General features: G+C 42.9%; 1 pseudogene; it reads right to left on the bottom strand.

Moving 5' to 3' along the window:
* Window positions 1–343: 343 nt before the first annotated feature.
* On the bottom strand, window positions 344–821 carry LOC101697865 (matrix-remodeling-associated protein 7 pseudogene; annotated as a pseudogene).
* Window positions 822–25,909: the final 25,088 nt, after the last annotated feature.

Genomic DNA, 25,909 nt, shown 5'->3' with positions numbered 1-25,909 from the left:
CTTGGGTGGTAAGAGAAACCCAAGTTTGGCTCGTCTCTTAAAACCCTTCAGGTTAACAAAGGGACCCGCACAATTGGAGTGAGTTGCCTCCACACAGGGCAGGACCACAGGCACGGCCAAGGGTCCCACCAGCCAAGGGGAAGTCCTGACAGGGGCAGGGGTCCTGCCTTTCAGAGATTTGTAGGCAAGGACCCTAGAACTGCATGGGCACTTCTCTGGGGCTTTCTGCATTATCGCTCAAGCTTTTAAGATGCCCAAAGGAAAAGCACTCAGGAGGAGGCTAAGGATAACTTCATTATTGTTCCGTTGAAAAGGATTTGCAGGAATGTTTGAGGCTCAGGACCTAGGGAACTTGCCACAGGGAAGTGAGATCAGAGGTCATCTCAATCCTCTGGTCCTCCTCCAGTTGTTCTTTGGTCATCATCTTCTCGTACTGGTTCCCCCTCAGCTGCCCCGGGCTGTATTTAAAGGAGAAGGCCTCTCCATCCTCTTCCTCTGGCTCTGCTGGGGGTGGGCCCCTCTCACCGTCTGAGTCCTGCTCCTCTTCCAGCTTGGTCTGGGCCGTCAGATCCTCTGCTTCTGCCGGCGCCCCCGCGGGCTCCCCAGACTCCTCCGGGCCCTCGGGTTCTCCGGGTCCCGTGGGCTCCGGGGCGCAGGGGCTGGGCGGCGTGGGGGGTCCCAGTGGTCTCAGCCGGGGGCGCGGGCTTCGGGGGCGCGGGCTTCGGGGCCGCCCGGCGTCGCAGCAGCAGCCAGGCGAGCAGCAGCGCTAGCACCGTGACCAGCGCGGGGAGCGTGGCCAGCAACTCGGCCGGCGCCTCCATTGCGGCTGGCCGCCCAATGCAGACCGCTTTCCCAGACGCGGAGGGAGCCCGCTGCGCTGGCCGCCAGGCCCCCCACTGTAGCTTTATAGTATAACTTCAAGTCTGGGTTTGTGTTCTGTGCTTTTCAAATGCAAATGAAGACGAATAAAACAACAGAAGCCATCTTATGGCTTCCCAAATCATGCATGTTTATTATTATCCATCCAGTGATGTGATAAGTTCTAAGATAGGTCCATTAGGATATAGGCCTTTATTGACCCAGCTTTCCTCTTTCCATGTCACTTGCCACTTCAGCCACCCAAGAAAATGGGGACACTACACTCATCCACGGATGAGTTCAGTAGCTGAATGTGCTGTTAGGGGTTGGGGCCTGGTTGAAGGTGGTCACTGAGAGTGTGACCTGGAAGAGTGTGTTCTTGTGCCTGGTTTCTCTTTCTCTCTGCTTCCTAGCTGCCATAGGTTGAGCACCTTTTCCTCTGCCATGCCCCTCTGCTATCCTGTTTCTTGCCTTGGAGCCTGCTAACTATGGCCTGAAACTATGAGCCAAAATAAACCTCTTCTCCTTTAAATTGTGGGTATTGGGGATTGTGTCCAGTGATAGGAAAGTGACTAAGACACATGGACTTTGAAAACTCTTATGAGTCATTGAATCCTGACTCTGCCACATACATACTATGCAGCCTGAGGTAAGTCACTTCACCTACCTGAGCTTCAGTTTCATCTTCCATAAAATGGAAATAATTACAGCACATCCTTCAGAATTATCCTGCAAGACAGTAGAGTATAGAAGTTATGAGGATGGACCCTGGGGCAGAACTGCTTGGTTTGGATCTCAGCTCCTCCATACCTTAACTATTTGACTATTTGGGCAACCATGCCTTAGTTTCTCTATCTGTAATTTGGGGATGATAAGACTATCAACCTCACAGACTAGTGAGGACTAAATGAGATATTTTAGGTCATATGCTTTAGATAAAGCCTGGCAATATTAAGTTCTCAATAAACAATTGTCATCATTAGCTATTACCATGGAGTTCGCAGCAGCACTCACCACACTTGATCTTAGCCAAAAAGCCGAGAAGCGATGCAGCAGCACTCACTACATGACCATAAAGGCAACTAGCACAGTACTTGGGACCATGAGTGCCTGATGAGTGGCTCATGTTGTCTCTGCTGTCACTGCTTGCTGAGGTTGTAGAGGTGGATGGGGCTGCCATCCTGGGGCCCACGGGTGGGTGCCCTGACTAGGCTGATGCTCCCTGCTTTGCTCCCTGAAACCACAACTTCCTAGAAAAGCTTCTGATACCCATTATAGTACCTCTAACCCTCCCCAAACTCATTTATCAGTTGTCAGCCACTTATCAGCAATTAAGGTTCCATTTTAGATGTCAAGACAGAAATACATTTGCCTGCTGAGTGGGGCGGTGTTCACACAGGCCGTCAGACTCATGTTCATAATGTTCTTTTCAGTTTGTCAAAGACTTCCATTGACTTCTGCATTGTTAAAGCCAGAATGGACCCTGGGGAGCCCATTTTACATGAGTGGAAATTGAGGTTACAGTGAGACTCATGCTCCACATATTTGTTGTTGACATCATTATTGTTTTGAGTAGAGTTGCTGGGGCTTGAACCCTGGGCCTTATATGTCCTAAGCATGTGCTTTAACACTAAGCTATACTCCAGCTCCAATATATTCTTTTCCACTTTAAAAACTGTCAAGTATATTGTACACACAAAGGAAGTATATCTAAATATATCTTACTGTTTAGAGAATACTAATGAGACCTTTGAACCTGCCTGCCAGCAGAAGATATAGAATGATTATCAGTGCCTGTAAGGACAACAATGGTGCATCTATTTAAACAGAGGGCTTTGATGGAGTCAATGGCCCACCAACACTGAGAGGTGGTGCCCCACACCTGTAATCCCAGGAGGCTGAGGCAGGAGGGTCATGAGTTCAAGGCCAGCCTGGACTACATAGTGAGACTCTGTCTCTCAAACAAAAACAAAACAAGAAGGTCTCTTCCTAGAAGAAAATCCATGAAAGGAGCTCTGGGCTGTCTGTTTTGGTTTTTTTCCCCCTACAGTGAAGCTTAGGTTTAAGCTTAAATGCCCCATCATTATTTTCAAAGCCACACTTTTTCCTTAATCATAGTTCTAGCCAAATATTGTACCCTCAGTATCATCTTGGTCTCCGACCTTCAGGAAGCTGAGTGGGGAGGGGTTCAAATGGGCTGTCACATAGGCTAGTACTCCTAACTCAAGCTATTGCACACATTTGATTTCCACCAGTGGGAAGAGAAAGCATCAACATCTTCATAATAGTTACATTGATTTGAATGTTCAGTTGTGCTGGACAGGGTGCCAAGCAATTTACCTGTATGTTCTCACTTGATTTACTCAGGAACCTAGGAGTCACCAGTAAGTCCTCATTTGTCAAATGAGAAAACTGAGGCTTACAGAGGTTTTAAATCCTAAGTTAGGGTGGAGTAAAGCTGAGATTTGAATTCAGGCTTTTCTCACTGCAGAGTCAGATCTAGGTTTTGTGGGTCCTGAAACTTAAGGCTATTTGGAGATTAGTCAGCTATGCATTACTGTAATGAAATACCTGAGGCATGATACTTATAAAGAAAAGATTTATTTAGTTCAAAATTTTGGATGTTCAAAGTTGCAGATCAGGTGCCTCATTGCTGGTTTGGCTACTGGTGAGGGCAGTGGATGGTCTCACATTATGGAGGAACAAGTGGTCACATTTCTAACCAGGAGGCAGAGGTGAGGGCCAGGCACATTCCTTTTACTAGCACCCCCTACTGAGAACTACTTAGTCCCTTTTAAGGGCAGCACCCAATGACACTCCCCCACACTTGGGCCCTACTTCTTCAGGGTTCCACCACCTTCTAATACCTCCAACCTAAGGATCAAGATTCCAACATACGAGTTTCAGGGCCAAGGCAAATCCAAACCATATTGGGGTACCATGTCTTTTTGCTGGTGCTGGGGATTGAACCCAGAGCCTTGTACACACTAGGCAAAGCTCTATCACTGAGCCACACACCTAGTCCAGACCATCTTCAAGTAAAGGAATCAGATGGGGGTATAGCTCAATGGTAAAGTGCTTGGCTAACATGTGCAAAGCTCTGGGTCCAATCCTTAGTACTGCAAATAAAAAAATGTTTAATACAAATTTGGATATGAAAATGTTGGAGTAAAAAGAGGCAATGAGTGATCTTAACAATTGCAATTTAAGTGTCTTGTTGCAAATTTTTAAAAAAAATGTTGGCTCTGAACATTGTTAGGAACTCCCCTAGGTCTTTGGAAGGAGCTGGCATAAATGACAGGCTCTGGGGCTGCAGCTTCATTAGCAACTCAACACATCTGCCTCTGCCTCTGCCTCTGCTTCAGCAGTGGTCATCAACAAAGAATTATCTAGTCCAAAGGGTCACTAGTGCCTGGGTAAAGAACTCTTGTGCTAGAGCGAGGGAGCCAAAAGAAAGACATTGGCGGACTCTTCCTGGGTGACTACTGCACCCAAAGAACATTTTATGACTGATGACATCCAGATCCACCCTCTCTCTTGGTCCTGGGAGATGGTAGAGGAAGTCAGGATAGGTTGTTCAGCTTTTAGCATTACAAATGTATACCAAGAAATTGTGTCCTGAAGATGTTCCCATGCTCCCTGACTCTCCTCTTATCGTCCTCTCTCTTTAGGCCATCGCTGGCCGGTACAAAAGGGGGGGCCTGGTGCCACGAATAAGGAAGTAAGTGATGGGGCTTCCATTCCAGGCTGGAGCTCTAGTCCAGGAAACATCTGAAAGCAAATATCCCTCCACCACGACGACAAATTTCCTCTGAGAGATCATGATTTTCTGAGTGAGAAATTGATATTCTCTGTCATCCTGGTTTTCATCTATTTGCTGTGAAAGACTAGCTCCTGTCTTATTATGCCAAAGGTGCTCTCCCCTTCCTTGCCTGAAAGGCAATACAAAGCTTCCTTAAATTAAGAGCCATTAAATGGCCTCCAGTCCCACACTGCTTCCCTCCTCTGGGAGGGGACAGCAAAGATGTCTCAGTTCACCTTGCCACATAGAGGGTGGCAGTTTTAGGCTGTTCCTTCCCTGGCACTCTCCCAAGTGTGACATTACAAAGAGCATGAGAAGCTTTTTACTGCAGTTGGTAAGGAAGTCTTCACTGCACTTATAATGAAAGAAGCATAGCACCCTGAGGGAATGACTCAGGGGTGAGCTACTGGGCCAGGGTTGAGGGACATACTCTGCCCTGAAAAGATGTCTCTCTGTTAGAGATGATGAGGAATGCCAAAAACATTGAAAGCCTTGCTCCCTGTCCCTGGAGGCTGAGGTATAGACAGATTAGAGGAGAACATGTGAAAGACTTGGTAACACCTAGCAGAATTTTACCAACAGGTGCAAATTAACCTAATTCCCCAGCCACCAGCAACACTACAATCAGGGTGGAAATGACACACTTGGCCTGTGGTGGTTAAGTGGCAGCAGTGACACCTCTCTGATCCACATTTTTGGAGCTGCCCATGTGGGGAATTAGCCAGAAATCTAAATCTTTAACCCATTCTTGAAAACAATTTCCACTTTAGATAGACATCTTCCTTAAGATGTTCCTGAGGCCCAGAGCAACTGAATGAGGAGATAGCTTAGGTTTGCAATAAAAAAATCTCTAGACTTTTAGCCAAATTCAAGTGCTAGTTTTAGGCTCAAGCCAATGCACTTTTAACTCTCCTAGACCTTCATTTTCTCATCTGTGAAATGAGATGAGATGAAAAACAATGTTTTATTTCATGTTGTTCTTTTATTCCCTCTACAGATCCACACACCCATCATGTGCTAGGCACCACCATAATTCTATAAATCTAATTTGGATGTAAGTCCTATCCCTATCACTTACCTGACCCATCCCCTCCTCTGACTCTTTTTCTTTATCTGCCAAATGGACCCGAAGAATCAAAATGAGGTAATTGGTGAGAGCATGACTGGTAAAAGGAAAGGCGCATAAATGAAAGCAACTATCAGGATACTTCTGAATATAATTCACTGTATGCTTTGCTGCTGTGTGGCTTTGTTTGCTCGGAGAACAGGATGGCTTGAAGCAAGGAGTCAGGGACAGGCTAATGCTGGGACATAGGAAAGAAGTGATGGCAGACAAAGATGGTAGGTACAGAAAGAGCAGATGGAATTTAGGACATCTTATAGAAAGGGGGTTGGGGTGTAGCTCCATGGTAGAACATTTCCCTAGCATGTGTTGGGTCCTAGGTTTGATCCCCAGCACTGAAAAAAAAATCATTTCATAGAATCTGAGCTGGGGACAAATCAGGCATTAAGGGGCATATAAAAGAGAGACAGCTGTCAGAATGTATAAACTGAGGGGCCAGTGAGGAGGTAGTCTTAGGGGGGTGAGCACTTGCATCTGGGATGAGGGGGAAGACCCTCTCCTTCCTTCCCCGACTTGCCTACTCCTCTTCATCCCCCGCCCCTGCTCTGGATGGACACTACAGTCACAGTTGACAGTGAGATTGGTTATCTTCTAATGTTACTGGCACAGGAACCTTGTGGATTTGCAATGTAAATGACTGCTAAGGTTTCAACAAGTATCTCCCAAAGGTCCATTCATTGAAGGCTTACTCCAGGCCTGTGGCTCTACTGGGAGGAGGTGGAACCTTTAAGAGGTGGAACCTTTGGGAGGAAGTAATGTGGGGGTGCCACACCCTGGAAGGGAATGTTGGGACCCCAGCTCCTCCTCTTTTTCTCTTTTCACTTCACAGCTGCCATAAGGTAAACAACTCCCACTATCACACACTCCCACCATGATGTACTGCCTCACCCCAGGCCCAATGCAATGGGGCCAATGGACTATGGATGAAAACCTCCAATAATGTGAGCTAAAATAAACCTTTCCTCTTTTCAAGTTGATTACCTCAGATATTTTATTACAGTGATACAAAGCTGACCAATACAATATGTATTTCTAAATCCTCACATTGGGTAGGCCTTCTCCAGAAGTCCCAGTAAAGGATGTCTATCTATTTATATTTCCAAAACATCAGATACTAGTCTAGTTTCAATCCTACTAGCCTTTCCCCTATCAACATTCAAGCCTCAAATAATATCTTTGAGATAAATTTGGGGTTACACTTTAAAAATCTGGTTGGCTTGTGTTTTTGTTTGTTTGTTTGTTTGAGACACCATCTTGCATACGTTGCCCGGGCTGGTCTCAAATTTGTGGGCTCAAGTGATCCTCCCACTTTAGCCTCTTGAGTAGCTAGGAGTATAGCTTGGGCCACCATATATGGCATGAGTGGCATACTCTTATTCATTCAACAAGCATTCACAAAGTCTTTTATTGGCCAGGTACTGTGCTAAGCCAGTGCTTCTCAATCTATTTTACTATTCACATGTGGGGCAAGATAATCTTTTGTGGCAAGGGTCTGTCCTGTGCAGCTTAGAATGTTTAGCAGCATCCCTGGTCTCTGATGCCAGTAGCATCCCTCAGCCTTCACAACCAAAAATGTCTCCAGATACTGCTAAATGTTTGTTGGGGGCAAACTGGCCCTTGTAAGTTCCTGAGCTAGGCCTTTAAACTGTGGGATTGTGCAGAAGTAAACTCGTCCCTGCCCCATTGCATGCGTGAGCTCACAGCCTAGCTGGGGAGATGGACACTAAACAATCACAGAGGCCAGTGGAAAATCAAAATGGTTGTTAAGTGCTGTGTAGGAGAGGTACACAGTACCACAAGGAGGAAGAGCATCATAGGAGAATTGATCTCAGGTTCACAGGGAAAAGCCAAGACCTAAAGAAGGACCTAAACCAGGGGGCTTTAATGGGAGTGAGGAAAAGCATTTCAGTCAGAAAGAACAGCATGTGCAAATACTCTGTGGTCTGAGGGGAGCACAGGCTTGCAAGAAGGCCAGAGGGGCTGAATTACTGAAAGCAGGAAGGCTCTGAAACAAGGGAAGGCTGGAGAGTGAGGTAGGGCAGAACTGGACAGAACTTTGTAAGCCAAAGTAAGAAATTTTGCTTTCAGCCTAAGCAGTAATGAGAAAACTACTGATGTGTTTTAAGGTAGGTATGTGGTTTCTCTGTGATTATGCCCACTGCCAGAGACTTCTCCCCCAGATGTTGATGGTCTAGGGAACACTGCGGTTTGTCTATGGTGGGAGAGGTATAGTGTCAGCCTGTGAGATCCAGGAAGGAATTGTCAAGACTGCCTGAAACCAACCTCTCCATTCACATCTTTGGAAACAAAAACCTGGAGTGAGGACCAGATAGGGAATCGTGAGTCTTGAAGCTTATACAATTCAGAGGGACCTCTTCAAACCTGCAAAGCTACAAAAACAGACTTGGTACAATTTTATGCCTTTATGTATCAGTTAAGATTAGTTTAAATGAAAAATATTTTACTTAAACAAAAACAATACAGAATTAGGACTGATGTAAAATAGTACACACAGACTCAACCAGAAACTACACATTTTGGAAAACACTGATGATGAGTTTTATGTATTATATAGGAGTTTGAGCCAAATGACCTCTAGATCTCTTTTCATTCAGATTCTGGATCACTGTTTCTTTGCACTTTATTACCAATTCCCTACGTCCCAGCACTGACCTATAATCAGAGTCTTTGCTGGCACTCAGTATGTTTTTTAACCTATGTGGTTTCAGAAAAGGATCCCAGTTCCATGTTCCTCCTTTTGTTCTCTCCCCACTTTGCATGCTCCCTGAGCCCCTGTCTAGACTACCTGCTTCTTCCCCAAACACATCTCATCCCTTCTCCTACCAGGAGGATGAGTCTGTGACCCAAGCTGGGCCATTCCTTTCTGCACTTCTGGTCACAGTGCACCGGGCCATGTCCCCTGGCATCCCTGTCTAGATTATTTGAAACTGAAATATGGAAGAGAAGTGGGGTTTTTTGTTCATACTCAAGTAGAAGAATGGAATTAAAGTTGTGTACACTCATGTTCCTAACACATGGGGAAAGTCCATATGAGGTAGGATAGAATGAGGTGAAAATGCTCAAAAACAAAAACAATAACAGTAGAAATAGTGCTGCTTGAAGCTCAGGGACACCTACCCCTATCGTTTCCATAGCTGGGCCAAGGGACCCCAATATTTCCATTTTTAGCTTAAGCTAATTGGGTTAATTACAACCAAAACAGCCCTCTTGGGGAACAGGGGTACAAATTGTTCAATGGTAGAGCACTTACCTAGCATGTATGAGGTCCTGGCTTCAACCGCCATCCTCACAAAAAATAAATAAGTACAATTTTTAAAAATTGCTTATGAACTTTCAGTGTGAATAGTGAGGACTAACTAGCCTAGCCCTAAATTCATTTTAAAAGGAGAGAGACCTCTCTCCAGGGGCCTACCCCCTTAGCACAACAGCAGAAGGAATAACAGGCATTGACATCTGAAGTTTAATTTCCATTAGTTATCTTTTCCATTGGAAAATACCTTCAGACACTACAGTCTTCTCTTGAACCAAATCCATATTCCCCTGCAACTTTCACCAACTGGAGTTAGTTTGGACTTTTGGGGGCAGTCAGAATAAATCAATCCCTCCTCCCCATGGAACCACTTCACAAAAATACTGTAGCCTCTAGTAGAGGTGCCTATTCTCCAGCAATGATGCCATGAGGACTCAATGAGCATATCCCCTCCAAGAAGGGCTCAGTGTTAGCAATGATTAATATAATTTGAAAATAGCATTCATGGGCTCTGTCAACCCTAGCTACTTGCTACCCACATTGGTAGTAACAGTAACTAACATTTATTGAAGGTTTGCTATGTGAGGGGTCTCATACCACCACACTTTCTTTTATGGACTCCTCATAGAAACTCTAAGTAATTTGTGTTGTATTCACTGGGAAGATACGTTACTTGTTCAAGATGACACTGTGACAAAACTCAGGCAGGAACTAGGCTGTCTGACTCAAAGCCCATCTGTTTTACCTCATCTCTTGTGCACTCAGGTCTCCAGACTGTTATTACCATCCATCTCTGGACAAGTTCCCAGCAGTCAGTGTTCTGCGTGAGCCGCTGTGCAAGCCATGGGTCCCGGTGTGGCCGCACCACCCCGCAAATGGTCCATAGCCGAAGGACTTCTGCAGCTTCTCTGGAAGCTTTGGTAACTTCAGGGCCAAGGCAGATGCCAGGAGGGCTGGCTCTAGGGGGCTGAAATGGATTCTCATTCATCTTTGCATTTGTCACTGTGCAGCCTATGTTCAAGAATCACTTTCAAAAAAGGAATGGAAACATGATTCTCATTCAGAGAATACAAAACAAACACATGTTAAATATTTCACTCAACTCATTGATGAGAGAGCCAGAAAGATGTTATTATCAAAGGAGAATCAAAATAATAGATACATTTATAGATCAAGAATCTTGGTATAAATGTGCAATGGAAGCAAAATTAGCCTTTTCTGAAATTGAGGAGGAAAGCCAGAAAGAATTTGTGTCAACAGACAAGAATTATTTTACTTTATTACCAGGTGTCTACAGTTTATGGATTTGTAAAGTGGTTCAAAAGCCATAAAAAGCTAGGATCAGATAGTCTGGAAGGATGTGTCCTTTAAAGTATCAAGAGTTTGATGTATCTGGTAAATTCCTTTCCATGTCATGTGGAAGAGACTCTTCTTTGTCAAAAAACATAAATTCTTTTTTCTCTTTCCCGGTACTAGGGATTGAACTCAGGACCTTGTGCTTGCAATGCAGAAGCGGCACCACTGAGATAAATCCCTGGCCCCCCTCAAACATAAATCCTTGGCTGGTAGCTAACTGTTAAAGGACAGACTCTAAGCATGATGGCACACGCCTGTAACCCCAGCACTTGGGAGGCTGAGACAGGAAGATGGTGAGTTCAAGGCAAGCCTGCACTACATAGCAAGAACAGTCTGGGTGGGGGTATGTGTGTGGGGTGATAAACTCTTTGGAATAGACTTCTTTTGCCATCACTTAGACAACTTTCAGACTGTACCAGTGGGTTGAGTTAGGCTTTACAGAACTTTTTTAGATGAGAAGTAAGTAGCTTCATGAGATTGCTAATTCAAGATCCGGAGGAAGATGGGCATGGTGGTGACACGTGTAATCTCAGCACTTTGAGTCACCAGAGAGGCATCAGAGGAAAATAAAAACTATCTGTGAATGACCTCATAGCGAAACGGATCGTACTGCTACTTATTCTAAGAGTGTGAAAATCACGCTCTTCTTTAATTGAAATATTACAGGAAAAAATGAAGTTAATTGAGTAGACCTAGGATCCATAACAATTGTGTGTGTGTGTGTATGTGTGTGTGTGTGTGTGTGTGTGGTGCCCAGGGCCTCACACACACTAAGCAGGTGTTCTACCACTGAGCCACACCCTAGTCACGTGACAAATTCCCAAACTCCCTAAATTTGTACCTAACACTGTGCCTTTTGTCTTTGTTTTTTTGAGACAGGGTCTTGCTGTGTAGTGCAGGCTGCTCTTGGACTCACTATGTAACCTGGGCTGGCCTTGAACTCAAAGAGGCCCTCCTGCCTCAGCCTCCCAAGTGCTGGGATCACAGGCATGCACCTCCTTGCCCAGCTTTACACTGTGCCTTTGAAGAGCAATGGCTCATAGCGCTCATCAGATCCTCAAAGAAGTCTCTATCCTCAAAAAGACTATGAACAGCTGAACCAGATGGGCTGTAAGACTTCTCAGAGCTGACATTCTGCTTTTCTGATTAGCCATCACCCCTCCCACCAACTTCATTCTCCACCCCTAGGCTCAGCTCCAGGGCTGGGGCAGCTCAGTGCCCAGCAGTACATTCTAGTCCTCTCCTTACAGGACTCAGCTACCCTCTCCCTGTGCACGGGAACTCCTCTGGGCAGTGCTGTGGCTTTTACTACTTTAACACACTTCTGTGTACATGGTGTTTTGTTTTGTTTTGTTTTACCTGAAAACTCCACAAAGTGGTTTTTCTTACCTGAATATTTCTACCTTCTAGTAATCTAAGTTCTCTACGTTTTCAATGTGAACTTCTTACCTCTTTGAAAGCCCAACTTGGAAACAATATAGTTCCTGTAAACTTGTTTTGAAGGAAACGGCTGAGCAAAAATCTGGGATAATTTAAGCATCCGAATAATAAATATTGGCAATGGATTATAAACCAGAGAATAAAAATGTGTTTATGAGTCCTTATTGATGTAAATGAATGAGAGGAAGGGAAAGCTCTTCCATGTATATATAGTAGAGTAACAACAAATTTAAAGGAATGATATTGATGAGGAATATAGTCTCAAATGTACTATTAATTTCAAATGAAAATACAGTATCTTTACAGTGCAGAAATCTCATAGCATTTTTTTGGAAATGATACTGGGGCATGAACCCAGAGGCTCACATACACTAGGCAAGCAGGAGCTATATCCCCAGGCTTCTTAAATTTGAGACAGGGCCTTGCTAAGTTGCCCAGTCTGGCCTTAAACTTGGAATCCTGCCTCAACCTCCTGAGCACCTGGGCTGGCCAGTACCACCCTAACCAACTAACACTAGTAGCACCAATAGCCTCCCGCTATGAAGCAAGGAGGACACAGGACCACTTGTGTGCTATTCCCGCTAAATATGCTTGTGTAGCCTCACTCCAACAGCAAGGTGACATCAAGGCCACCCCAAATCAGGGAAAACCTACAAAATAACTAACTTGTATTCTACAAAAACAACACAAAGAAGGGTAAAGGGTGATTTCAGATTTAGGGCCGGGGATTTAGCTCAGTGGTTCCACCGCCTGCCTCGAAAGCGAAGGACCTGAGTTCAATTCCCGGTACCAAAAAACCAAACAAACAAACAAACAAACAAAAACCAGATTTAAAGAGACTAACAACTAAACGCAATGTGTGATTCTGGCTCGGACCCAAGACTGGGAAAATAGTGCTGTAAGTGACATTACTAGGACAGTGGACAGAATTTGAAAATAGGCTGTGAATGAGTTATATCAATGCTTAATTTCCTGATTTCAATAACTGTACTGTGGAAATGAATTTCAATGTTCTTAAAGAGACACGCCTGAAATAGTTATGGGTATAGGGGCACAATATCTCCAATTTATAGTCTCAAAAGAAACAAAAATACACACAATGGAACAAAATATAAATAACTGGTGAATCTGGAAAAAGGGTATAGGGAAGTTCTTGTACTTTTTTTGGTAACTTTTCTGTAAGTTTGAAATTATATGAAAACAAATTACAACAATCAACCAGAAACCTTTTATTTTACCCCACAGTGCTAAAAATATTCCTAAAATGAATCTACTTTCTTAGTAAATACAGTAAAACATAACTGAACCTTTCTGAAATAAATTTCTCCAAGATTCTACATCTTTGATAACCACTTAGGCACTATTTGTCCATAAGGAAAAAAATTAATTTAACAATTTAACTGATTTTCCATATAATCAAAGTGTGTTCCTCTAAGTCATTCTTTTAGCAAGGATATGAGAGCCTTCTATGTGCCAGACACATTTGGGGTATTAGGTAAGCCAAAGAGAACAAGCCCTTGCAGAGCTTATATCCTAGTAGGGGGAGATAATGAACAATAGTCACAATTAATAATTAAATTCCATATTGTAGGATAAAAGATGAGAAGTGCTGTAGAAAGAGTAGAGCAGAGTAAAGGGCATCTGAAATAAAAAGAGAAGGCCAGGCATGGTGGCACAGGCCTATATCCCAGCACTCAGGAGGCTGAGACAGGAGGATCACCACAAGTTTGAGGCCAGCCTCGGCTGCATAGTGAATGTGAGGTTACCAAGAATGCACAGTGAGACCCTGTCTTAAAAAAGAAAAGTGTAAGGAGAAGGAAGCCAGGCCAGGATGCAACCTTAAGTAAGGTAGGCAGGAAAAGTCTTATTGTGAGGAAGACATTTGAGTACATACAGATTTGAAGGAAGTGAGAGAGTGAGCTTTGCAGATACCTGTATTTAGAGCTATCTAGGCAAAGAGAATGGCCAGCGGAAAGGCCCTGAGGTAGAAGTAGCCTAGAGCTTGAAGGAACAGTAAGAAAGCCACTGTGGCTACAGTGGAGGGGGAAATAATACTCTTGCTCAAAATCTTCCACTGGTTTCCCATTCCTTAAAAAAAAAAAGTGCTAGTAGCACAGTTTAACATCCTACAAACCCGATTCTTACTACCTTTCCTTCTTTTCAAGTTCAAAAACATTTTTTAACTGTAGTGGAAAAACAACAAAAATTTTTTTAAATGCATTATCACTGCTTCTAGTATGCGCCTGTAGTCCCACTGCTCAGGAGGCTGAGGCAGGAGGATTGCTTGAGACCAGCCTGGACAACACAGTGAGCCCTCATGTCAAGGAAAAAAACAAAAAGGCTTGGAGGGGTGCAGGTCAGTGATAGAGTACATGAGACCTCGATTCAATCTCTAGAACCATTTTTTTTTTCTTAGAACCATTTTTTTAAAAAGCATTTCAAACACAAGAATTGCTTTTTTTTCCTTATCGTGGGTTTAACAGTTATGCTATATACAATGACAGTAGATCCTGAGGACCGCATGTAGATTAAAATGATAAGGACTGTCAAAGCGTAATGTGTGAATGTGCGACTTATACACAAGGTATAGGAAAGTCTAGAGTTGTATGTCCAGACTTTCTCTCCCAGCTGGTTCCTCATTTATAGGTTTTTGTTTCTCCAGCAAAATCTGTAGGAATTATCTGTTTCAGAAAATCACACAACTTCAGATTATGTCTCAAGATCCCTTTCAGCTCTAGACTGACACCCCAATTTCCAGAAGAGACAAGCAGCTCAGAAAGAATGAGCTGAAGGAACACAAAGTGGCAGCACCAAGAAGCACGAAAACCAAGACTGTCTTATTCCTCAGAAGCTTCCTAGGCCCTGCCCTCAGCTTTCTCAGCAGCTCATCTTGGTCTCCCAGATGCACCCAGAAGACAAAAGCATGAAGTTCCCTCATCCAAGAATAAAACCTTTTACCCTATTATTCCTGAGGGACAATTATGGAGTGTTTCAGGTTGTGTCACTGATTACTCGCTCATGTTTTGCGACTCCAGATAACTTCAGGGTTCCCATAGCAACACACTGTACTTTGGAAGCTGACATTGTTCCCTCATCTATGTGGGAAGGAACAAGAGTTTCTCCTAGGAAATTGGCAGCAGGTGGGAGAGGCCGGGCAGGAGTGTGGAGCCCGGGATGGTTATCAGGAACTTTATCCAGCCAAGATGGTGAAACTGCCTCATTCACCATTGAGTGACTAACCAATCTTTGACTGTCTTGGATGGATCCCAAGGAAGGAAGTCTACCATACTGTGATGCTGGGCAGGACCAAGGCCAGAAATTAGAACCTTGAACTCCATCAAGTCAAAGAAATGCCAACTAAATTCTCCCAAAGGATGGTGTTCTCATAGAAAAGATGTTACACAGCAAAAAGATTTATGTTTGCAGATAAACTTAAAATCCTATCACATGAAATTATTTGGGGGTTGTGTGCTAATGTTTGGAATCTAAATTAGAAGAAAACTGTTCTTTTACTTACAACACTTCCACCACCAAATTTGTGGTTTGTTACTATGCCAATTGTCCAACTCACAGGACAGCAACTGGTGTCCAATGATTCAACTCAATTCTGTCAGTAACTATGATGAGTAAGCACAAGCCAAAAGTTAAGCATTCAGTCCCATAGACTGTTCCCAGTTGCAAGGGTCTTGTACTTCTGATGGGATGGTTGGCTATAAATAGAGGATTCTCAAAACCCCTTCCTTGGGTACAATAATTTGCTAGAACAGGTGATAGAATTCAGGAAAGCACCTTACATACTTTTGCTGATTTATTATAAAGGCTACAACTCAAAATAGCTGGGCAGAAGAGATGCATAGGACAAGGTGTGGATGAGGGCTTCCATGCACTCCCCAGCAACACCAATCTCCCAGCATCTCAATGAAGTTGTTTAGTTGTGGTGAAGTTTAGTTGTGTCTATTTGATTGGCTGCCTAGGGAATTAGTAAAAGCACACTTCTGGATGGGACATGGAGGCATGATCTTGAAGATGAACTATTTCCCTGCTCTGCTTCCCAGATGCCATGAACTGAGCAGCTCTGCTCCACCACACCTTTCAACCATGATATTCTTGCTTTGGAAACAGCTGACCATGGACTGAATCCCCTGAAACCACAAGCTAAGTTAAGTCTCTCCTCCTTTAAATTGTAGAGGTTGGATATTTTGTCCAGCAACAGAAAAACTAATACATTCATCAACCAGGAAATCCATCAACATCTCATTGTTAAAGAATCTTTGTAAGACCAGGCATAGTGGTGCATGCCTGTAATTCCAGCACTTTGGGAGGCTGAGTCTGGAGGACTATAAGTTTGAGCCCAGCCTAGGCAATTTAGTAATTTAAGGAATATCCTGTCTCAAAAAAAAAAAATAAAAAGACCTAGTGATGTAGCTCACTGCAAATGTCCTGTGTTCAATACCCAGTAACGGGGTAGTGTTTTTGTTTTTGTTCTGTTTTGTTTTTTGTACCAGGGATCAAACTCCAGTCCTTGCGCTTGCGCAGCAGGTGGTGAAACCACTGAGCTAAATCCCCGGCCATGGGGGGTAGTGTTTTTATACAGTTCAACTTCCACCCTGTCCCCTTCTTAGAGGTTTGATACAAGTTCCAGTCCTCTACTGCAGTATTGGGTTTTCCTGATGACCAACCCCATCCTGAGGCTAAGGGCCCTCTAGTAAGTCACCTCATTAGCATAAATTCACGTGTGATAAAAAAGGGATTTTTTTGGGAACGGGGGCAGGGTACCAGGTATCAAACTCGGGTTCTTGCGCTTGTGCAGCAGGCGGCAAAACCACTGAGGTAAATCCCAAGACCCCCCAAAAAGGGATTTCTTAATAACAAAAGTCAACTATATCACTCAGGAAATTTCAAGGGCTTTAGGAGTGGTGTGCTAAGAATCCAGGAAAAAACCTAAATACTGTATTTCTTTTTTGCCGGGGAGACCAGGGATCAAACTCAGGACCTTCCGCTTGTGAGACAGGCGGCAGAACCACTGAGCTAAATCCCCAGCCCCAAAATAGTGTATTTCTGATAATGTACACTTACTTTGAAATGGATTACAAGAATACAATAAATTGGCTGAAGGGGATGGGTAAGCACATATTGTACAAAGCAAGCATAGTAACACAGTAACTGTAGAAACCAAGTGATCAGCATAGGGGTAATCAATGTAACTTCTTTTTTCTCTAAATTTGGACATTTCATAATTGGATGTTGAAATGAACTTAAAAACATATTACATTATGAGAAATTAGGGACAAGATAAAAGTATGAGAGAAAAGGTGATAGAGAAAGAGGAAAAGAGATAAAAGGAGAAAGGGAGATCAAAGAGTAAGTATACCTTTAATTTCCTCTTTCTCAATTCTGTCCACAAGAGCTGCTTATGGCAGAAGATTTTTATGGCACTAGACTGAAATTACTGGAATATATCTTAGTGTTAAAAGGAACCCAAAGAGCCAAGTGTGGTGGCGCATGCCTGTAATTCTAGTTCAGTGGGGGGCTAAGGCAAGAGGATCTCAAGTTTGTGCCCAGCCTGAGCAATTTAGAGACTTAGCAAGACCTTATTTCAAAAAGAAAGGTGTGGGGGCGTGGGGGATATAGCCTGGTGCCAAGCCTCTGAGGGTCAGTCTACATACTGAAGAAAAAAAGGAATCCAAAGGAATTTTTAAGAATGCCAAATTACTAAAAGTTTTTTTTTTTTTTTTTTTTACTAAAAGGTATCTTTTAGCCAGAAGTTCAATATCCTCAAACAGAAGTAAACCTTTTTTTGTTGTTGTTTGCTCTACTGGGAATTGGATCCAGGACCTGGAAAATGTTAAGCGTGATGCTCATTTTTTATAGTGTTAAAAACAGTGACTGTAAATGTAAAAACAAGACTTTAAAAAAAATCTTTGAAACGTGAAGGTAAAAATTTTCTGAGTTTCATAAATATACTGTGCACACAAGTGAGTTTACTTTTATTCTATAAAACCAAGACATGTTATCTGTGAAAATGGGGCCACCTGGTGGTCAGAGCTGGGACTAGTCCAGCTTTCCCAGCAACCCCCTCCCTACTGAGGTTTGAACGTTGGGCAAATGCTTTAACACTGAGCTACATCCCAGGCCTTTTAATTTAATTTTGATATAGAGTCTCACTAGGGTGCCCAGGCTAACCTTGTGGCCTTGAATTTGCCACCCTCCTGCCTCACCCTTCTGCATGGTACTGGGAACTATGTACCATCCTTTGCTCCAGCCTTCCCCTCGCCTCTTCCTTGTCTTTCTCCCTTTCCCTCCCTCCCTCTCTCTTTTCTTGGGGAACATTGTTGACTAGTCCTTTTAATTTCCTCCACTGTTTCTAGATGTTCACCAGACATTTATATGAGGAACCTCCAATATGCTAGAAAGAGTAAAGGACTTGGAGCCAGGAAAATTAGTCACCATACTTTTTATACCCCCACTCTGTGCCTATTACTATTATTACTAATTATTATTATTATTTTATTATTTTGGCTTTGTTTGTTTTTTGTGCTGGGGATGGAACCCAAGTCTCTATCACTGAGCTACACTCCCAGTCCCACCTTCATATATATTAACACAACTGCAGTCATCTTGGCCATTCCAAGGGAAACCTGTTAAATAATTTCATTCTTAAGAGTCTGGAAGTCTTCAGTTGTCTTCTAATTGAAAAGTGCCGACAGAAAGAGTGATACCTTAAACAGAAAGACCTGGGTTCTGACAGCTGCTGTAAATTTTCTAAGTATGTGATTTGTGGAAATCATTCCCTTTGAGTCTGCTTTTCTTAGATATTATCTCCTCCTCTCCTTCACAGGGCTGTTGAGTCCTACACTTGATCTTAGCCAAAAGGCCGAGAAGCAATTGTTGAGTCTTTATGTCCTTCAATAATGCCCATTTCTGGGACAGGAGCCTAGACCTTGCCTGACTCTCTTCTCCAGTAAAGAGGTTGCCACTTTGGCTGCTTCCAAACAGCATAGCTGCAGCCATTGCAGAAATGAGGGCAGAAATGAACAGAATATATCTTAGAAAGCTCATTAAAGACCAAATGAAAACTGGCCAAGGAAAACTAGTCAAAGCTATTAAAATGGTTGGACTCAATGTTATCTAAATTTTATAAAGTAGAATTTTTAAGTAGGTGTGGTGGTGCATGGCTGTAATCCCAGTGCTCTGGGAGACTGAGGCAGGAAGACTGCAAGTTCAATGCCAGTCTGGGCAACTTAGACCCTGTCTCAAAAATAAAAAAGGGTCAGGGATGTAGCTCAGTACAAGTCCCAGGGTTCCATCCCCAGTACCAGGAAGAAAAAAAATGGTAAATTTGGTGAGGGAGCCATTAAATGAATAGGACTATTTCCTGACACAACCTCCCTGGGTCTTGCTTTACTTGTAAAATGGAAAAATAAAACCACTTTTTCCTCTGTGTGTGTGTGTGTGTGTGTGTGTGTGTGTGTGTGTGTGTGTGTTGCTGGGAATCAAACCCAAGGCTTCACACATGTTAGGCAAGCAAAGAGCACCAATTTCCTAGGGATGTTATAAGATTAGATTTCAGCCTGGTGTCTGATTGGTGGAAAGATGTCTTTGTTATCAGCAGCACCAAGCCTGTGATGGGCTGCCTCAGTAACCCTCACCACACTGTCAGGGTGTTCATTTTGTTCAAGATCACAGTTCAGTTCTGACATAGATTTGACTTCAAAGCCTAGAACTTTAAAACCTTTCTTACTGTGAAATATAAAAAATACAGAAAAGTACATGAACCATACAGATTAATGAGTTATAAATCAATCACCATATTGATAAAAAATACAGCTCTGAAAGTCATCTTTCCATATCCCTCCTTTCTCCCCAAGGTAACCACTACCTTGACTTCAATAGTAATCACTTCTTGCTTCTTATAGCTTTATGATGTCCTAGTTTTTGAGGTCTTTGGTAAACAGTGTACTATTTGTCTGTTGAAAATACAACTCACCAATTTGACTTTTTAAGTTGGAATTTTTAGTTTCTGACATTTACAAATGCTACTGTCCACATTCTTATATATGTGCCCTGATGCATGTTAGCATATTTCTCCAGGGTAGAAATTTAAGGTATGTCAATACTGTGTCATACCATATATGTGTATGTTTCCAAAATAATTTTTTCTTGGTATTGGGGATTGAACTCCATTGAGCTAAATCCTGTTTGTTTTTTGAGACAAGGTCTTGCTAAGTTGCTCAAGCTGGTCTCAAACTTGCAATCTTGGGCCGGGGATTTAGCTCAGTGGTTCTGCCGCCTGCCTCAAAAGCACAAGGTCCCGAGTTCAATCCCCGGTACCTCCCCCCCTCCCCCCCAAAAAAACCTTTGCAATCTTCTTGCCTCAGCCTTCTAAGTGCTGGATTAAAGGTGTGCTCCCCCACACTTGGCTGATATTTCCAAATTACCCAGTAAAGAGAAACTTTTATAAAGTAATTGTTCTAAGTTACTCTGCCACCAGCAGTGTATGAACATTCCCACTGCTCCATGTTCCCACCAACACTTGCCCTTGTCAGACATTTTTATTTGCTCCACTCACCAGATTGGCATTTGGCATGGTTTGGATACACTTGGACACACATTTTCCTGATTACTACTGAGGTTGAGCATTTTTTTGTTTAGTAATCACTGGTATATCCTCTTTTATGATGTGCTAATTCATAATCCAAGTGTTTTCCCCAGATTGTTTTTTGAGACACTGGCCTAAAATCTAAGGCACTAAATTGCTCAGGCTGGGCTCAGTCTTGCAATCCTCCTCCCAAGAGTGCTGGGATTACCAGCATTTAATGGTACACCTGGCTCTTCCTCTAGTTTTTTATTGTGTGACCAATATTCTTCCTTCCACTCTGCTTCATGAGAGGTTCTTGATAAATGGCACAAACAACAGAGAGAGGGATGTGTATCAAGGCTATTCTCTGTAACATTCATGGTGCTAAAGAGAACTGTCCAGAGTAGGCTAAACGCAAACTGACTGATAATAAAAATCCATAATCCTTATCTGCAATCTTAAAAGCCCAGAAGTTCTGAACACCAAAATAATTATTGTTTTTGGTATAAAATTCATTTGCAACCAAAACCTGAACTTAAATGAGGCTCCTTGTAGTTTTTATCATGTCTTTTTTTTTTTTTTTTTTTGGTACCGGGAATCAAACTCAGGTCCTTGCACTTGAGCAGCATTTATCATGTTTCTTATAGAAACAACGTGTTTGACTACAGATTCTGAGGGACCGGGGATTTAGCTCAATGGCACAGCAGCGCCTGCCTGGCAAGCGTGAGGTCCTGAGTTTGATCCCTGGAACCAAAAAAAGAAGTAGCTGACTACAGATTCTGCTTTGGACCCTGTTGGGGAATAACATAATATACAAAAGTACCTATGTTTCTGTGGTTTTCTAAAACGTGAAAATTTCTTACTGCTAAACAATCTGGCCACAAAGAAATACAGGATTGTGGACCTAATATTTACTAAAACAAAAAGTTTTCCCCCCCTACTAGAGATCGAACCCAGAGACAGTCTACCATTAAGCTAACATTCCCAGCACCACCATCCGTTTTGTTTTGTTTTGTTTTGTTTTTGGTACCGGAGATCAATCTCGGGTCCTTGCACTTGCGAGGCAGGGGGCGGAACCACTCAGCTAAATCCCCGGCCCTAATCCCCTTTATTTTTAAAATTTGACAGTCTAAGTTGCCCAGGCTTCCCTCAAAGTTGTGATCCTTCTGCCTTAGCCTCCCCAAATAGCTGGGATTAAAGGTGTGCTCCACTGCAGTTGGCTCATTTACTGAATTACTGTAGTGTTTCTAGTATCATGAATAAGTGCTTTACAAACATAATAGGACTGCTGTGACAATTAAATAAAGTTTACATTTATACAGGGAACATCAGACAGGTTAAATTGCCTAGTAAGACTCATAATCATTTAAATTAGTGTATCTTGCAAAATGCATAGCATATTTGGGCATACCTTATAAAGGTATCTTCAGTGCATATATATTGGGTTTTTTTTGGGTTTTTTGGTACCAGGGATCGAACTCAGGTCCTTGCGCTTGCCAGGCAGAAGGCAGAACTACTGAGCTAAATCCCTGGCCCTTCAATTCATATATAAAAGCAATAAATTAGTGAACTAAACTGAATGCCTGGAGCAAAGTCATAGAGAAATGTGATTTGGATGGATTAGTTAGTTAGAGCTAGCAGGACCCTCAAAGAGAACCTATGATGCTGATTTTAAGGATGAGAACACTGAAACCCATGGAGATTAATGGATGTACCCAAGGCCTCACTGTTCATCTGCAAACATGAAGATCACGCCCGCCCCACACCCCCCAAACACGCACACAGTGGGGGATTGTATCCAGGGCTTTGTATGTTAAGTACTCTTACAACTGAGCCACATTCCAATTTTTTTTAAGAGTGTCTTATCAGGGTTGGGGATTTAGCTCAGTGGTTCCAGTGCCTGATTCGCAAGCGCAAGGTCCTGAGTTCGATCGCCGGTAACAAAAGAAGAAGAAAAAAGTATAGGGCCAGGGATTTAGCTCAGTGGTTCCGCTGTCTGGCCAGCAAGCTCAAGGACCTGAATTCGATCCCCGATACCAAAAAAAAGTGTCTTATCAAATTGCCTATGCTGGCCTCAAACTTGGGATCCTCCAGATTCAGGCTCCAGAGCATCTGGGATTACAGGTGTGGACCACCACACATTGACTTTAGTTTGTTAAATTGTTGTAACAGGGGACTGGGGATTTAGCTCAGTGGTTCCGGGGCCTGCCTCGAAAGCTCAAGATACCAAGTTCGATCCCCAGAACCAATAAAAGAAAATAAATTGTAACAGGACTTGCTGACATCCAAGAGATCAACAACCAATAATACATTCCTCTTCATGTGGCCTTTAAAGAAAATGTTAATCCTGAAAAGCTCAACACTAATAAGTCAAGTTTCTAAAGATTTCAAACCACTTTCTCACTTGGCAAATTTATCTATTTACTTCAAGTCTCAGCAGTTGGTGTTTTCTTGTCCAAAGCCGACTACTCCAGCCTTCCATCTTCTCTGGATGGTTCAGCAGTTATCATCCCCCCTCTTAAGTCTTCACTCATTTTCAACCAACTCTCCCAAACTTTAGGGGCCCCCACCCCTTGCCCCCCGTATTTCTTTATAGTATCCATTTCCTCTCTCCTTTTCCTTGAAAGCTTCGTAAGAGTAGTCTTCACTACTCCATCTTCTCGCCTTCTACTTCTTCCTCAACGCACTAACAACTAACTGCTTTTCTCCTGGACTATTCCTCTCAAACTGCTTGGGAAAGGTCCAACGTATTGCCAGTTATTATGGCTACATCCTAATTACTCTGCTGTTTTGTGCTATTCTTTATTCCCTTCCTTGAAATTTTTCTCCCATAGGTTTAGTATTGCTCCTGTTACCCAATCCTCTTTAGTTTTATGTACAGCCTTAACCTCACTTGAGCTTCAAACTACATACAGATTTCCAAATCCAAGTTTTCGGTGTCTCCATAGACACATAAAACTGTTAGTCATCCTCATAAGCCCAGACCTGATCCTGCAATCCTTATCTCAGGGTGTAGCTACTACTTACCAGCAAATCCAACTAGAACTCTGGTGGTGATGCTAGACTATCTCCATCTGCAAATCAACCCCTACTACCTTGGCCTTATCCAATGAGCCTGGGAGAGGAAGACGGAGAGAATTCTCTCTTCTGGTTAGTTCAGTTGAGCACTGGGAGTTCCTTTTCCATACACTTGAAAAATACTAGAATTCACCTTGGTATATGTATTAACATGGCTCTTAGAAAAATGTCTGCATCCCTTTCCCTGAAGTGCTACAAGTATACTGAACAATTTGCTCACATTTAGGTCAAAACACTTTTGAAGAAATCATTGTAAGATAATTAAAAGTACCAAAAATGGGCATTACTAAGTGCATGTCAAAGGCCAGCTTTAAAAAACTTGGATTAATAGGGTGTTAAACAGCCTCAAATTCATCCAAAGTTTTGGCAGCAAGCCTCCAAGATGCCCCACATAATTCTAACCTCCTGGTACTCCAGCCACTGTAGGCCCTTCCCACATGGCATAGGGTTGAGCAGTGTGCACAGTGGGGTAGTATGGAGATGGTGGGGGCCTGGTAAATTACTCACATTAGGGGAAAGCTGGCTGCATGTCATGAGAACATCCAATCAGTCTACAAAGAGGTCCACCTGGTTAGGAACAAAGGTCCTGCCAACAACACACATGACCTAAGCATGAGTGTGCCATTTTGGAAGCAAAACCTCCAGCCCCAGCCAAGCTCCCTGATGACTCCAACCTCCTAAGAATCTGAGCCAGAATCACTTAGCTAAGCCATTCCTGGATCTTGAGCCTAGAGTAACTGTATGGGATGATACATATTCATGTTAAGCTGCTGTTTGCTGAGTAATTTGTTATGTAGCAATAAATAATGCATACAGAACTCCTGAGACATGTAAAAACCCGTTCAATATAAATCATGGGAATTTTATCCTGTAATTTTATCTACTGACACGAGAAGACTAATCAAGGACTTATGGTTGTGAACAGTTAAGAATATGATGAAAGTGTGTGTTAGACTGGTATTTCATAGATCAATCTTTGTAGGATAGGTGACAATTTCCAACCATGGGTTACAGTTGGGCTCTAGAGTATATTAGGTAGTTCATTTTTTTCTTTCTTTTTCTGGTACCGGGGATCGAACTTGGGTCCTTGTGCTTGTGCAGCAGGCAGCGAAACCACTGAGCTAAATCGCCAGCCCCAGGTAGTTCACTTTTAAAAACCTGAGGACCAGCCTTGCAAGGGCAAGGTCCCAAGTTCCATCCCCAGTACCAAAACAAAACAAAACACCTGAGGAACAAAGTATCCTACAATGGCACTGAAGACTTCAACTTATGGGTCACAAGTGAAAATCACAGGCCTTAAGGGAAGGTAACTCCCAAACTTAAACCCCTGCTTTCTCCTTCTGCTTTATTACTAGCCACATGCTTAGATTTTTAGTCGTGTCTGCCTAAGCAGATGGCAGTAATACTTCAATTTATCTTTTTGTCCATGTTTCCTGCTCCTTTTATTTCAGGCATCATGCCAAGTGAACCAGAACAACAGCCAGGCACAAGACTCCTAACTCTGGAGGAATTGGGGTGTAGCTCAGTGGTAAAGCAAGTGCTCAGCATGTATGAGGCCTGAGGGTCAATCCTCAGCACCAAAAAGCAACAACAAAAAGAAACCAAAGAACAAATCCTTTTATACCTCTTAGCATACTAATTTTTTCTGCAGATCACACTGCATTAGTTGATATCTCACTTAATTGCTTATTAGAAGTGGAAGTGACTTTTTTCCTTTTATACTGCCGAGGCTCAGCGCACCAACTGGGCATATGGTAAAGATAGCTGGTTTATATCCTGCCACTTATGACATCGATATCTTTACTTCTGCTCCATCATCTTAGAATACACCTCATTTACTTCTTTGGAAAATCCATTTCAGATGTCACTGCCAAGCGATCTTTTCTTCCTTCCAGGTGCTGGGACCAGCTCACCTTCTCTGCTCTAGGATCCTGGGATGGAGGCGGGGAGCTTCCTTCTGGGTGCTGGGACTGGCTGAGCTTCTCTCAATTTTTTCTAATTTCTACCACCGCCTACCACTATCACCACTTCATACAAAATGGAAGTAATCTCTTCATCATCTGAACCCCACAGATCTTTATACTTTTCTCACTTTTTTGAATTATACTTTTGTCCATCTAATGTTCCCATCAAACTGTGAATCAAAGTAGAAAATCTGGATCCCCTGCAGTCAAATCTGTGGTGAATGAAAAAGGGATTGGGGCAGGGAGTCCCAGGCTTCAGAAGTCTCCCTGGAGTTGGCCTGCCTCTTGGCTGTTCCCCAAATGCACTATAATATATCATTTATGTGTATATTTTCACTTGTTACCTTTCATTCTACAAAAGACCAAAATGTCTGTAGAACACTACCAAAATTTTTTATATTTTCCTGCTGCTGATTGAACCCAAGACCCTACCACTGAG

This window comes from Heterocephalus glaber, unplaced genomic scaffold (assembly GCF_053883595.1).
Source record: "Heterocephalus glaber isolate CG9 unplaced genomic scaffold, H.glaber_assembly_v1.0 deba00001452, whole genome shotgun sequence".
In the NCBI taxonomy this organism is placed as follows: Eukaryota; Metazoa; Chordata; class Mammalia; order Rodentia; family Bathyergidae; genus Heterocephalus; species Heterocephalus glaber.
The sequence above is the reverse complement of the archived record's forward strand: the minus strand, read 5'-3'. Positions and strand labels throughout refer to the sequence as shown.